The sequence below is a fragment of the Mustela nigripes genome, chromosome 6 (assembly GCF_022355385.1).
Source record: "Mustela nigripes isolate SB6536 chromosome 6, MUSNIG.SB6536, whole genome shotgun sequence".
NCBI classification, from domain to species: Eukaryota; Metazoa; Chordata; class Mammalia; order Carnivora; family Mustelidae; genus Mustela; species Mustela nigripes.
In genome coordinates, this window is record NC_081562.1 from 46,427,532 (window position 1) to 46,442,586 (window position 15,055).

Consider the following 15,055-nt stretch of genomic DNA (forward strand, 5'->3'; position numbering starts at 1 on the left):
GCATGGAGTCTGCTTGGGATTTTTTTCCTCTCCCTATCACTATCTCTCTTCACCCCCCTGCCCCACTACCACCACTAGCATCCTCTATCTGTCTCTCAAAATAAATAAATAAAATCTTTAAAAAAAAAATCATGGATTTTGACCAGTAATTCTATAAAGCTAAGAAAGCAACACAAGAATACAGTTACAGGTTAAAATGAAACAACATAAAAGTCGATGAAAATTAGTTTTAAAAAATGTTAAATATTTATCTGAGCTAAACCCACATTTTAACTGAAAAAAAAAAATGGCATCACAGATTAAGTGAAAACAAAAGGATAAAATCATAGAGAATATAAGCCCATTTCTTTTAAAAGCAATAATAATAAAAAGAACACACAGTATCTTGTTTGCATGTGAGAAAATAAGCCTGGGGAGAGATATATAGAATATTAGCTGCTATCTTTTAGTGAAAATATGAATGATCTTTATTTTTTCTATATTATCTTTTGAAATTTTCATGACAGCTGGAAAAAAATAAAGATTTCTTTTTATAAAAGCCATCCTCTTAAAAGTTGTTTTCACAAGCACCAGTGTAATGGCCTGTGGTTCTCAGCACATTTACACACTCATCAGAACTGTCAACAGTCTGTTTTTGGATGTGAAGTCAGTGGGTGGTGTGGTGGAAATGAGGAACCTAGAAGCAGACCTGTTCAAATCCCATGTCTGCTAAATTCTTGTGTGACCTTAGGTAAACCTTTATTCAATTGTAAGGAGTCCAGTGGTTGTTCCTATAGCATTGCTATGAAGTGTAGGTAAATTTACTTCTGATGTAAATGTCTGGCCTCAGGGATTTTCAAATGTTAAAACAAAATAGCCCCAATCAACCTAACAATAAGGAGCATAAGAAACCCAAATTTGGAGTACACACACACACACACACACACAGGCGCGTGCGTGCATTTTAGCAGCAGACAGGATGACAAACAGTTCTCTAGAATGCTTGTCAATTCTACATTTATCACTATATAGAAATGACCTAATTACACTTAGAAAATAAAAAAAAAAAACTGTTCTGTCTTCTGATTGATAGGTCCGTGATCAAAAGATCAAGACTGATACAAAGTGAAGGTCAAGCAAAGCTTTATCTCGTGCCAAGCATCAAGAATCAAACGGACTAGTCGGGGCCACCTCTTACAGAGAGGGCGACCCCTCCCTGCCTTACAGACTAACTTTTAAAGGGCAAAGGCCATGTGGTTGAGCCTGGCCACACACAGGTGGCCAATGAGATTGTAACACACAGAGAAAGTTGCACAGTCATGCTAGGTCACACACGGCTGGCCAATTGGATTACAATTTACCCTATAGTAGATATTTGAACTAGCCTATCACCTTGGTCAGCATTGGCGCCCAAAAGGCGGGGCTCACACTCCTTGGTAGCCAGGGAGACAGTATGCGTGCTCCACTGATTGGATGTCTCCACCTGGCCTGACCTGCCCTTGTATTTGGGCTCTGTTGCCTGGGACTGGTCGACCATATTTTACTAGTTTCCTGGACTTGCTTTTAAGTATGTCTTCTGGGGTGGGGGGGGGGCAGTGTCAGTTTAAGTTTTACTGCATAAACAACAAAATGGCTGTTCAACCGAGATGAAATCACTCTGGCTAAATAGGGCCTTACCTAATAGAGAATGACAGAAAAATCTCTCTTTACTCGGACACTTTCTTTTCCTTACTTTGCTTCTGCCTGATCTCATTCTATTTCTTTATGGACATTGTCTTCTTGGTGTGACCCCAGAATCCCCGCATTAGAGTCCATAGGAACAGTATTAAAAGTTCCTATCCAGTGGCCCTGTGCATCTTCTGTAAGTCTGCTTACCACAAGCTTCAAGCTTCCCTGTTTGTGAGGTGAGTTTTGGTCTCTGTATACTTGAATTCACATATTGCTGCTTCTTGATGTTTCCATTTAAATTTAGTGTCCAGCTGGGCATATTTGAACTTGTGATTGACCTGGCAACCTCCAAAGATGCTTCTTTTGGTTATTGCCCCACAATTCATATCTCTGTGATTGGAAGCAACTAACTCTCCATGCCCAGAATAGGCCCCTGGGATGCCATTGACTGTGAAGAGGGGTTGATCTGATGAAATTTGCAGGAATGTTATAGGGATTCTAGGGACAATACAGCAACTTAATATGACCATTGGCATATAGGCAGACAGCAAATGCTTCAGTAACAAAACTTGACATGTTTTGATACAGCATGACCCCAAATCAAAAAATTAACTTTGATAAAATATGATAGATACTATTTCTAAATTTTGGTTTTGAAGACAAAATTAACAACTTAGCCTTATTAAATTAGGCTTGTATACCATATAGACTTGTAATATAAAGCAAATCTTCATGGCAATAATCCACCCACTCATTCATTCTCATGAGTTGAAGTAGGTCATTCTGACATGCGTAGACCAAAAGTTACATTCATATTGCCATTTCAGGCCTAATTCTTTTTTGAAATAAGAAATTTCCAAAGTACTATATTAAGAAAAATTTTACTCAATGCTGAAAGCAGTTACTTATTTATATTCTCACAGAATCATATATTGAATGCCCATCTCAAAATGTAGACACTAGTTATAAATATTGCAAGCAAAGATGCTTGCCATGGAAATCTGAAAACCTGGGTCTAGCCTCAGGTCCTCCAATAGTTATATGACCTCACATGGAAAGCTGCCTTCCTTTGGGTTGGTAAATACCGCTGTGAACTGAGAGAGATAAAACAACAGTCTCTAAGATCCCACTATTAACATGTCTTTTTTTCTTAATTTCTAACAGGTGTTTGCAAAAAGTATAACAGAGCATTTGGAACTAATTGCAAATTTACTGCCCCATCATTGCCATTAATATGAAAGGCCATTTTAACTGTTGTGTCATATACTTAGTCCCCATAATTACTACTGATTAAATTCTCACAAAATATGACTTCTTCTACACAGCTCTTCCAATATGATTTGCTCATCATTGCCTAATGGACTAAGTAAAACAGTATTTTATGAAACATGAAAGGACATTTGTGAATATGTTACTTTTTATAAAGTCATATTAATTTAACAAATTATGTTTGCAAAGACAGATTTTTAAAGCTGATGTTGCTTATATTCTATGAATAATTCGATAATTATTTTGGTATCATCACTTATTTCTTTTCAGTGAGAACTCCATTTAACCTAATACTTTTTCTTTGCTGTCAGACAAAGGAGCTAAAGTAGAGGGTGACAACTATTTTGGTAGTATAAACATTCTGTTCAACAATGTAGGCAAAAGACAAACTGACTCTTATAGATTTCCAATAAATATTCTCTCAATTTGGTAACCACAGTCTACTCTGCCACACCCTCACACCATCTGCTTTTACCCTTACAACTACAGGATGGAAACTGAAACTTTCTACAAATACAAGCAGCATGCAGGAGAAAGAAGAATTCAATCATAATATATTTGAAAAACCTCCTATAGATTGTCAGTATAATTAAATGGGTGTATTAATCTGAGTTCTCTAGAGAAAAAGAACCATTAGGGAATATATATATATATTTTATTATATATAGTTTATATATATTATATATTATATATTTCATTATATATTATTGATTTTATATATATGTGTGTATATATATATATTTTTTATTATAAGGAATTGGGTCACATAGTTATGATGACTAGGAAATTCCAAGATCTGTGATGGGTGAGCTGGAGATCCAGAAAAGCCAATAATATAGTTCCAGTATAAGTGTGCAATGGCCTGAGAACCAGGAGAACCAATAAGTGTTCCCTTCCAGCCCAAGTCCAAGTCCTAAAGCAGAAGAGCTTTTGAAGATAGATAAGCAGAGACAGCAAATTCTTTGTGTTCTACTCAGACTTTCAACAGGTTGTTGGATAAGGCCCACCCACATTCCGGAAGACAGTCTGCTTTACGCTGTTAACCAATTCAAATGCTAATTTCATCCAGAAACACAATCACAGACACATCCAGAATATTGTTCAATCAAATATCTGGACAACTCGTGGCCCAATCAAATTGACACATAAAATTAACTATCACGATGGGTCTTAAAATTGTAGAATCCAACTCTATCCATTTGGAACTAAGAAAGCTGTATTCCAGGGGTGTAAGAGCCCAACTCATACAATTAGTGGGAGATCCAGGACCATAACCTGAATTTTTATATCTTATGATGTATATTATATTATTATATTATGTTTTCATTCAACTCTCATTGCCACATATAGTTGCCACAGTAATTCTTTTCAAACTGATTTAAATATGATCTTCTCCATGTTAATGAATCCTGTGTGTGTGTGTGTGTGTGTGTGTGTGTGTGTGTGTGTGTTTGTAGGAGCATAATGTTCATGTCTAATAGATATGTGATCTTGAAAAATTCATTAATATTTTTGAGCCTTAGTTTTCTCGTTAGTAAATGGGGATAATAATTGTACGTATCTCATGAGTTCTTCACAAAGATTAATCAGGTCAGTGTATTAAGGGTAAGCTCTTAGAGTGATGGAAGTACAGTGAGTGCTACCTATGATGAATTGTTATAAAATTTTATGTTTTTTCCTTTTTCATCCCCTTAGCCCCATCCCTTTCTGCCCTTCCCATGGTCAGGGGTGTCAATTGGTCTCCTGTCTCTCTCTGATACAGTATCTCATTCTGTAAGTGCTCAGGGATTTCACCAACAAGCTCTACCATCACAGCCCAGAAAGGAGAATGGCATGTCTGAATTGTAAGGGGCAAGGGGAAAAAATGGTTCAGACCAATTAGGAGAGGTAGGGAGGGTCCAGATCATACACCCAGCTGTTCTGTCCTGACTCCTCTCTGTTAGGTTTAGGCAAAACAGCCAAACCATCATGTGTGCCACGTGCCCTGCAGTCTTCAGTTGTTCAGTGAAGCAGCACATTCCAGTGTGGCCATCGTGTTTCCTCTGCACCTCTGATAGGCAGTAAGCTGGTAGATGAGGGTAGATGAGGGGGAGGAAGGATTCACAAGTGCTTTTCAGGTTGTTATCTTTTGTAGTTCAGTTTACTAAAATGAGAAACTTAGAAAAATTAAGATTTAAGAATAATCAGAATCTCAAGTTTGGACATATTAAATTTGAGATTCCTTCCAGACATCCCCTTGGAGATATCAGGTAGCACTTAGACTCATGAGTCTATGGGACTCAGGGGAAAGACTGGCTGGAGGTAGACATTTGAGAAGTATCAGCCTACGAAGAATGTGTAAAGTCTGGTACTTAATAAATATTTCCTTAAAGATAGATTAAAAATAGAAGATGTCTAGGAAGAAACCCTAAATCCCACCAGCATTTAGAAGATGGACCAAAGAAGAGTCAGCAATGGAAGTGAGAAGGAGCATCACAGAAGCTGGAGAAAATCTGGGATAATGTGATGGCTCAGAAGCTAAGAGTAGAAAGTTTCAGGAAGAAAAATATAGTCAACTGTGCCAAGTAGCTGCTGAGAATGAGGTGAGGATATGTACATGTCTGTTGGACCTGGCACTTGGAGGTCATTGGTGAGCTGGGCAAGATTAAGTCAGTGTTAAATGAGAGCGGCTGAAGAGTGAAATAGGGATAAGGATTAAGCAGAGACTCTAGAGGATTTGCTTGAAAATATTTCATGAGATGGGGAACAAAGACATGGGCCATCGGTAGAGAGAGATGGGAACTCCATGAAGGTCTGATTTTCAAGATGGCTTGTACATATTTATATATTTGTAGGAATAATCCAGTAGTGAGGAAGGAGCTCCTTTTTTTTTTTTTTTTTTACTTTATTTATTTATTTGACAGAGAAAGAGAGAAAGAGAGTGAGTGGGAAAGCAGGGGGAGTGGGAAAAGAGAAGCAGGCTCCCCACTAAGCAGGGGGCACGATATGGGGCTCAATTCCAGGACCCTAAGATCATGACCTGAGCTGTAGGCAGACTCTCAACCAACAAAATGAACCACCCAGGTGCCCCAGGAAGGAACTCTTGACGTGGAAGATAGAAGAGGAAGAAAACTCTTGAGACTGTGTCAAAGGATGGGAGCACAAGTGGAGAGATTTGCCTTTTATAAAACAGGAAAGGACTGAAGGGCAAGATGGTGACTTCATAACCATTGTATGCCCAGTGTATACAGTATTTGGCATATATTAGAAATTCAGTAAATATTTGCTGAGTGAATCAAGTAAACCTCCATTGCAAGCCATGGAAACAAACAAGCAGCAGGCCCGAGGAAAGAGTGAAGAGCAAAGAGAGGGACATGACTTACTCATACTCCTTGAGTACTTAATGCTTATTATAGAATGCATTCTCTGTGATCCTGATCAGACAACTTAGTTACATTTTTTAAAAACCATGCTTGATTTTTTTAAAATGTGAAGACAGAGTCTATGTGGCATTTAATTTAGTTTTTAATTTATTTGGTGGTTTCTATGATCACCTAACAATGTAAATTCTCAACTGCTGTTTTTTATCTTGGTAATTCTTTTTCAGATTCATAGCAGGAATCTAATAATTTATTGATATGCATATAATTTTCCTTAGTTTCCATGATTCAGAGCTAATAAAATTATTGATTATAATAAACCAAAACCCCTATTTACAACTCATTCATCTATTTGACCTTAAAGATGCATATTGGCACTTGGTAAGATCTAATTCACTGTCTGTGTTTACAACGTTAGGAAAGGGGTAATGTAAAAAATGCCTGTATACTCTGGAGAGATTCACATAAACTCACTTTTTTGTGCCTACCTTAGGATGTTTAGATGAAATGGAAGATAGATTATCTGTTATTAAGTATCTTATAAATACATTTTGGGGCACCTGGGTGGCTCAGTCAGTTAAGCATCAGACCCTTGATTTCAGCGCAGGTCATGATCTCACGGTCATGGGATAGAGCCCTACATCAGGCTCTATGCTCAGCATGGAGTCTGCTTCTCCCTCTCCCTCTGTTCCTCCCCCTCTCTCATACTCTCTCTCAAATATAAATAAATAAATAAATATCTAATAAATGCATTTGGAGCATAGAGGACTCAATAATATATTTTTAAAGATTTGTTACTTAGCAATTGTCTTCCTCAAAGTATATGACAGTCTTCAGTCCTCAAAAATTAAATACTGTAAAGAAAGCATATCAAAAAAATACTTTTGCCTGGGGTGCATGGGTGGCTCAGGGGGTTAAGTCTCTGCCTTTGGCCCAGGTCATGATCTCAGGGTCCTGAGATTGAACCCCGCATCAAGCTCTCTGCTGAGCAGGGAGCCTGCTTTCCTCTCTTTTTCTCTGCCTGCTGCTGTGCCTACTTGTGCTCTCTGTCAAATAAATAAATAAAATCTTTAAAAATAAATAAATAAATTAAATACTTCTGCCTACCAGAAATACTTAAGCTTTTTTTTCTTTTTCCTTCAGGAATGATTCTACTGATGTTAATAAATAATGAAACTTGATCATTGCATTTGGAGTCAAGGGAGTAATAAATTTTGTGGTTCTCATATATTTCTCTAGGTTAATGTAATACAAATAGAAATGATATATACACTGTAATGGTTATATGAATAATGAATGCTGCTGCATTTTTATTATATGGTAATTCAAAATTGAAAAGTAATATACTCCATAGAATTCTGATGAGTTAATAACAAATGTGAATTTATTCTCACACATTCAGTGAATGAAATTTTTTATTATTTCATTCTGGACTTACTGTGAAATTTTTATTTGTAGCTTGTTAGGAAATTATTAAAGATTGAACTCAGTTCTTATTATTTCTCTTGTGAAGCTATCCCAACATTTTGATTATTTATTTGAACTTTCTTGAGATTCTGAGTGATACCAATAGTCGCCATCTTTAGAGTGAATTTCAGCTTAGGGAATAAGAAATTTAAATAAATTTAAATCACAAATGGGGCGTGTGTCATAAAAGAACCCCCATGGAAGGGTCATTTAAACTGAGACCTGAATGATGACAAAGAGTAAAGCAATTGAAAAGTGACAAAGAGGGGCACCTGGGTGGCTCAGTGGGTTGAAGTCTCTGCCTTTGGCTCAGGTCATGATCCCAGGGTCCTGGGATCCAACCCAGCATCGGGCTCTGCTCAGCAGGGAGCCTGCCTCCCCCCTCTCTCTGCCTGCCTCTCTGCCTGCTTGTGATCTCTGTCTGTCAAATAAATAAATAAAATCTAAAAAGAAAAGAAAAGTGACAAAGAGAATAGCATAGTGGAGTATGTCGTGGCCCTAAATTAAAAAAAAAAAAAACCACCACCATATTGCCCTAGCCATACCAGTGTGGTCATAAGATTCATTGTAACAGAGATTTCTGGCAGTCTCCCTGTTGCCAGCCTCCCCATATACCAGCACCGACTAGTAACCAGATCTTAAGCCTTCTTCAATTTTCCCACCCCGATATTTGCTGAGAATCCCTAGAAGATGTTGGCTTTCTCATATGCACAGTTCTTTTTGTTCTGCAAGACATACAGGAGAGAAAAGTCTTCTGTCCTTGCTCCCTGGAGTCACCTGTTCTGGGGTCTCCTGGGTCTTCAAGTTGCCGTAGCTGTCGGTCATGCTGATACCTGCCTGTGTCCCTAGGAAGCTTCCAGCACAGATGCTGGTGCCATTCATTGATACATGCACCGAGGACACTGTTCATTGACTGCCGCCGAGTCTCCTCATTGAAGCCCTGGGCGCACTGATGAGCTGACTGAGCCCTCCGCGGGCCGAAGCTCTGCTCTGTACATCGCCAGAGAAAGGGAATCCCCTTCCTGACCTTCAACCCTTCCTGTGTGGTCCTTGGTTGTGCCTGTTCCCAAAATGATGTTTTGTTTTGATTTATTTTGTTTTGGACTCAACTTTTCCAGAGTTCTGGTATGAGTTTAGACCTCCTCTTTCATTTCACTGAGTCCATTGTCGTTAAATCCCTCGTTTGAGACCTAATCTTCAATTTCCCTTGCACAGTTTTCTTTCCAAGAAGCTCTTAGCCTCTCATGGAAACAGACACATAGTTATTTCTAGGTCCTAGGTGTTCTAGTTGTGCCAGATTTCCTGAATCTACAGGTGGACACACTGTTATTTCAAGCCATGGTCATTCTCATGTTACTTCTATATTTTTGGCATCTTAAGTTTCTCAACAGATACCTTTACAAAAGGTTTTTCAATAATGTGGTTATATGCAGATTCCTAAAATTCCATGTTTGATTCCAGAATTTTCATCTATGCTTATGAGGTGATCTAGAAACAATATATCTGATTAAACTAGCCATCCTCATCTTGTTCATCCCTTTAAACACTGATAAATAGTTCTTTAGTAAAGAAGTGTAATTACCTTGGGATATATTATATGAGTTGCTATATGTATAAAATTTGGTATAAATTCGTAATTTAAATAAAATGACAGTAAAGTTCACCAAGAGACAAAGCAGCATTTTCCATACTAAGCAGAGTGAGTCTAGTCTTTGCTTGCCTTCTGAAGAATGGCCACATGACTTAAAAGGACAGTTGGATTTAGAATAAGAAGGCCTGGTGCTCACTTCGGCAGCACATATACTAGAATAAGAAGGCCTGGTTATGAGCTCTGATTTTGCTACTTATTTTTTGTCCTTTAAGGTTTTTGGATTTCAGTTTCCTTGTCTATGAAATAGGGAAAAGCTATCTGGCCAGGCTAGTAATTAAAAAAAAAAAATGCGTCTTGACATTTATTGGGTGCACTATATTCCAGGCAATGTGCTAAGAATTTTAGAAGCTCTATCTCAAACCCCACAACAACCCTCCAAGGAAGGTACCAAAAAATGGCCTTGCACACAAAACCCTACACATGGGTTATTGCAGCTTTATTCAAAACTGCCCAAACTTGGAGGCAATGTAGATATCCTTTTAGTACGGGAACAGATAAATAAATAAATAAATTGTGGTAATTCCAGACAACAGAATATTATTCAAGGCTAAAAAGAAATGAGAAAAAGCCATGGAAAGACATGGAGGAAACTTAAATTCTTATTACCAACCAAGTGAAAGAAGCCAATCGGAGAAGAGTACATACCCTATGAATGCAACTATATGGCATTCTGAAAAAGGCAAAACTATAGAGACAGTAAAAAAAAATCAGGGATGGCCAGGGTTTAGGGAAAAGGAAGGGATGAATGGATGGAGCACAGAGGATTTTCAGAGCAGTGAAAATATCTTATTATACATTTGCCCAAACCTACAGAATGGGCAACACCAAAAGTGAACCCTCACGTACGCTATGAAGTTAGGTGATTAAGACGTGTCCATATAGTTTCATCAATTCTAACAAGTATACTGGTCCAGTGGAGGATATTGATAATGGGGTAGATTAGCCTGTGTGGAGGCAGGAGGCATATAGGAAACCTCTACACCTTCTACTCAATTTTTCTGAGAACCTAGAATTGCTCTAAAAAAAAAAAAAAAAAAAGTCTTAAAAAATACTGACCTTGATAGTGATTAAATAACTAGCCCAATGTCATCTAGCTATTAAGTGGAATAACTAGGCTTCAGATTTAGACCGTCTGACTCCAAATTGCTGCACTTAACTGGTGTGCTATATGGGAGAGAATGTTCAAATGTCCATGAGTGGTATCAACTCTGAAATCACTATGGTTACTTTTCTCTGAAATAGGTGGTTGAACCTAGTCATTTCTCAAAAAAAAGCACAACTGCATTCTTTGTAACTGACAACTGATACCATTTCCCAGACACACATGGTGATTTTAAAATTTCAAAATCTTGGAAACTAGTCCAACAATGTAACATTTTATTCAAATACCATTGCTTACCATCATTTTAATGTCTTTGTATCCCTTTACAGATTTTCACATATTTATAAAGTTATAAAGTATACAGCTTGGCATTATGCTTATTTCACTGAGTATTTTGCACTTGTTTAGTCTTGTATTCTTTCAAAAGATATTATTGAGCTTCTAATGTAAGCCAGGATTTGCCAGCTGTTGTAGCTCATGGGAGAAAGAAAGGAGGTAAAAGTGATGCCTGATTTTTTAACCCAAGCACACAGAAGATTGAAGTTGTTAGTTATGGAGAGGAAGAAAATTAGAGAAGGAGCAGATCTGTGGTGGAGGTAGGGTAGGAATCATGAGTTCAGTGTAGAAAAGATCCAGTTAGTCACTGTGCTGGTCTTAGTCTGTCAATAATCAAGGTTGTGGTTGAACTGGCCCTTGTGATCCTTATTATGATTGCAAGATGCTCTACAGTGACCACCATCAGGAAAGTTTGAAAAAATAAAAGTTTATTACTTACAGGACCTGGAAATTGTACAGCACACGTGGGACCACACAGCAAGCTTATGGGGAGAGAGAAAAGGAGCGTGGGCCTAGAGCTCTGCCTTTGTGGGTAGGGGTAGGATGGGGGCCCAGGGTCTTATGACTTACTCTTTATTGATAAACTGAAAAATTAAAAATGGGAAGAGAAAAAGCAAGTGACCCAGATGGTCAGTGGTTGAAATCAACCCAAGATCTCTCCGACAAAGGAGTCTCAGTAAAGGGGAGGCAGCACCATTCTTTTTCTAGTGGATGTGGCTGGCAATGTGTTTTTTGGAGCTTGCCGCCTTGGAAGTGGGTGCCCTTTTGAAATGGATGCATTGGCAATCAAAGCTCAAGTCAGACACTTGTATTACAAAAAATAAAAAAAATAAAAACAAAAACAGGGACGCCTGGGTGGCTCCATGGGTTAAAGCCTCTGCCTTCGGCTCAGGTCATGATCCCAGGATCCTAGGATTGAGCCCTGCATCAGAGTCTCTGCTGAGCAGAGAGCCTGCTTCCTCTCCTCCCTCTTCCTGCCTCTCTGCCTATTTTTGATCTCCTTCAAATAAATAAATAAAATCTTTTTAAAAAATAAAAATAAACAAGAACAAAAACAAAAACAAAAAAAAACCAACAACTGTCAGGGTTTATGCTCCCATCATCCAAGTGGGTATGTCAAGTACACAACTGGATATACAAGTCCTCTGAGAGTGAGGTCCAAATTAATTTGAGACTGCAGTTTAGGAAAAAGAAAGGGATGAGGAACTGAGCACATAACCCTTCAACGTAGGGAAGTCAGGAAGATTGGAAAAGGAGTGACTGCCGAACGAGAGGCAGAACAGAAGACGTGGCCTCCTGGAAAGGAAGCCTGGTAAGGAAAGTATCAAGGGAGAGAGAAGGAGTCATCTGTGGCAAAGGCTGCTGAGAGGTGGAGCACGAAGCCTGAGACTTGACCCCTGGACGCAGTGATGACGGTTTAGCGTCACAGGAGCTGATACAGAGACAATGGCAGGTGGAACGGAGGAACTGGAAACAATGAATACGACAACTCTTGAGACCTTTGTTTGAGAGGAGACTAAGGAAAAGGGACGGTGGCCAGCCAAGGAGATCTTCTGGTTTGTTTGGCCTGTAATATGAGAAATATTGCAGCACATTTGAAGGCAAATTAGAAAGACCCACTAGAGAGGGTGGACTAAAGATGCAGGAAAAGGGGAGAGAATTGCACAGTTCACCTCCTGTTGATGCACCATAACGAACTTACCCACTTTGCACTGATGTTCATTTAAGCGGCTCCTGACTTTTTATGTAATGTTTCAAAGAAAGTCCTGGCATCTACTTATTTTTAATTCATTGGAACCACTTCCTTAAGATAAATATATATGAGGGGATTACTAGATCAAAGATCATGAACATTTTTTAAGACTCTTGAAGGTGGGCTATTCTTTAAAAAATCAACTTACCATGTCACCAGTAATGTATAAATGATGAAGTTTTATTACAACCTGCTAGCTATGCCATGTATCTTGAGGCCATAGTTCATGAAATCCCTACAATATTTCAACTTCTAACAGACTGATAGCTCCTTAAAGACAGAGATCATGTCTTAATTATCTTTACTTCCTCCCATTGTTCAGACCAAATATTTCATTACTAATAGTAATTACAACAGCCATTTATTTGAAATTCCTCTGTGTTAAGTCATAACAGTGTGCATATGGTGAAGTGGAAAAAAAAATCACCAATTATAGTCAGACCAACCTGTATTTGAATGCCAGACTCATTATTTGGGCTTTACTTAAATCACTTTAAATTCCCCATTGGTAAAAACATTAATAATAATCCCTGCTTTCCAAGTTGTGATGAGTGTTGAAAGGAGATCTATTAAAAAAAAAATTAAAAAAAAAAAAAAGAAAGAAAGAAAAGAGATCTATAAATTCCCTACTACAGAGGAGGAAAATTTTGGAGGAAATAGCAGACTGTAGAAAAACTTTCTCATGAAAACACCTTGTAAACATCTCATTTTTAAAAGACAGAAAAAAATGAGAATCCTTCATGCAACACATCTTGTCTATAGTCCACAAAGTTCTCATCTTAGAGTTTTGTGCATCACTGTAAAATAAATCCCTATGAATTTCAATTCTAGTAAACTGTCGAAACAGCAAGCACCTGGGATGTCTCTTGGGAGGGCACAGGCTGCTACAGTAGACCTGGGATCAGCAAAGACTCTAGAAATAGTACCAGGCAGTCACCTCCAGGTGGTGAAATGAGGCTTCATCTCCACACACAAGCTTAGAAATCTTGATCGTTAGTCCAGCTTGCTATGGTGAGGAAAGAACACAGAGAGCACAAATGGAAGTCGAACTCATCACAACACCCAGTCAGTTTCCAAACAGGTAAGTGAATCTTTCGTGACATTAATGGTGTGAGGTTAAGAGGGTAAATATTGAGATTTCTGCCTCTATCTGTTCGTGTGGCTGTATAGGAGTGAGTCAGCAGAGAATCTGTGTGATATCTAGGGAAATATCCTTAGCCTCAAAGTTGGAAACGGAAAGAAAATGCCGTGCAATTACTCAACATCTCTAAATAGTAGAGAGCCTACCACGACCACAGGAAGTTTCTTGTAAAATTTGTATCCATCCTAAAGAGAACGGAATACAAATATATCTACTGGGACAGAATGGAAAAATATATGAAAGACACTGAGTGGATATTTTCTTGGTTGTGGTTCATGTAGTTCTCAACTGACGGGGAAAAGATGACCTAGCTTGCATTTATGGTCACAAGAAAGAGAAAACAGTTAAGTAGAATAAGTCACTAAATCTAGATTTTTTTTTTTAATTATAACTGCATCTTGGGGACCCTGCCTTTGCATGCAGACTTCACTAAAAGACTAGTCAGTATCTTCAATTATAATCGGATGTGGGGACCAATGAATGAAAGTTAGAGACACGAGACCTCCCAGGTCTAATTCCCAACTGAGAACCTCAGCTTTGTTGTTTTCCACCAGTAAACCAAGAACCTTATTATTAAAGCTTGACTGTCCTCAGAAGAATTGTGGCTCTCATTAAGAATTATGTATGAATTCACGAGTTTATCTGTACCGTGCTGTCTTGGAGTGAAAAACCTCACACAATATTTAGTTCACTTAAGTCTATTTCAAAACATAAGCATTGCATTTAGAATTTAGTTTGAGTGTTTAAAAATAATATAGTGGTTCTGGTGTTGGTACAGAGTTATGGATAATTCTGATTTTATCTGCGGTCTGTGGTGATGAATAACAAAGTCAAAAATAGTGCATCTGGTGTTTCAATTCATCTTAATAATAAAATTGGTCTAACTTCCTGTCTGATTCAATATTGCAGAAAACAGTCATCAAGATGGCCCAAATATATTATTTGATTCAAGAAGTCAGTCTCTATTTCCCATGAAATACAGGGTTGTCAGATTTTTTTTTTAGCGTGTCTCCTGTGTGAAATATGAGCAGATAATAATGTTAAATGATGGCTTGACAATAATTTCAAAGCAGGATCTAGGATTTAGAAGCAAGATTTTAGACCAAAGAGAAACAACAGTTGTTAGGGCTTTTCTTTTAATGTCTAGTGCATAGGTACACTGTAATGTGAGGAGGACTAATGTGTTTAAATCTGTCATTTAGTAGACTTTAAAGCCTTAAAGAAAATGTGGCTTCTTAATTTTATATACCTACATATCTTCCCTGACAGATTCCACAATATTTTTTTTGTTTTAAGATTTTATTTATTTGACAGACAGAGATCACAAGTA

At 38.0% G+C, this 15,055-nt stretch overlaps 1 protein-coding gene across 2 annotated transcripts in view; it reads left to right on the forward strand.

Annotated features, from left to right (window-relative positions):
- PTPRR (protein tyrosine phosphatase receptor type R) overlaps positions 1-15,055 on the forward strand; it is a 239,296-nt gene that overhangs the window by 101,938 nt on the left and 122,303 nt on the right. Inside the window, exon 1 of one of the 2 annotated variants that reach the window (XM_059402464.1) lies at positions 13,512-13,665. The exons of the other annotated variant lie outside the window; for it this stretch is intronic. The gene's annotated coding sequence lies outside the window, so the exon portion shown is untranslated. Of the gene's footprint in view, positions 1-13,511; positions 13,666-15,055 lie in introns of those variants that run through there. 2 annotated transcript variants of the gene reach the window in all.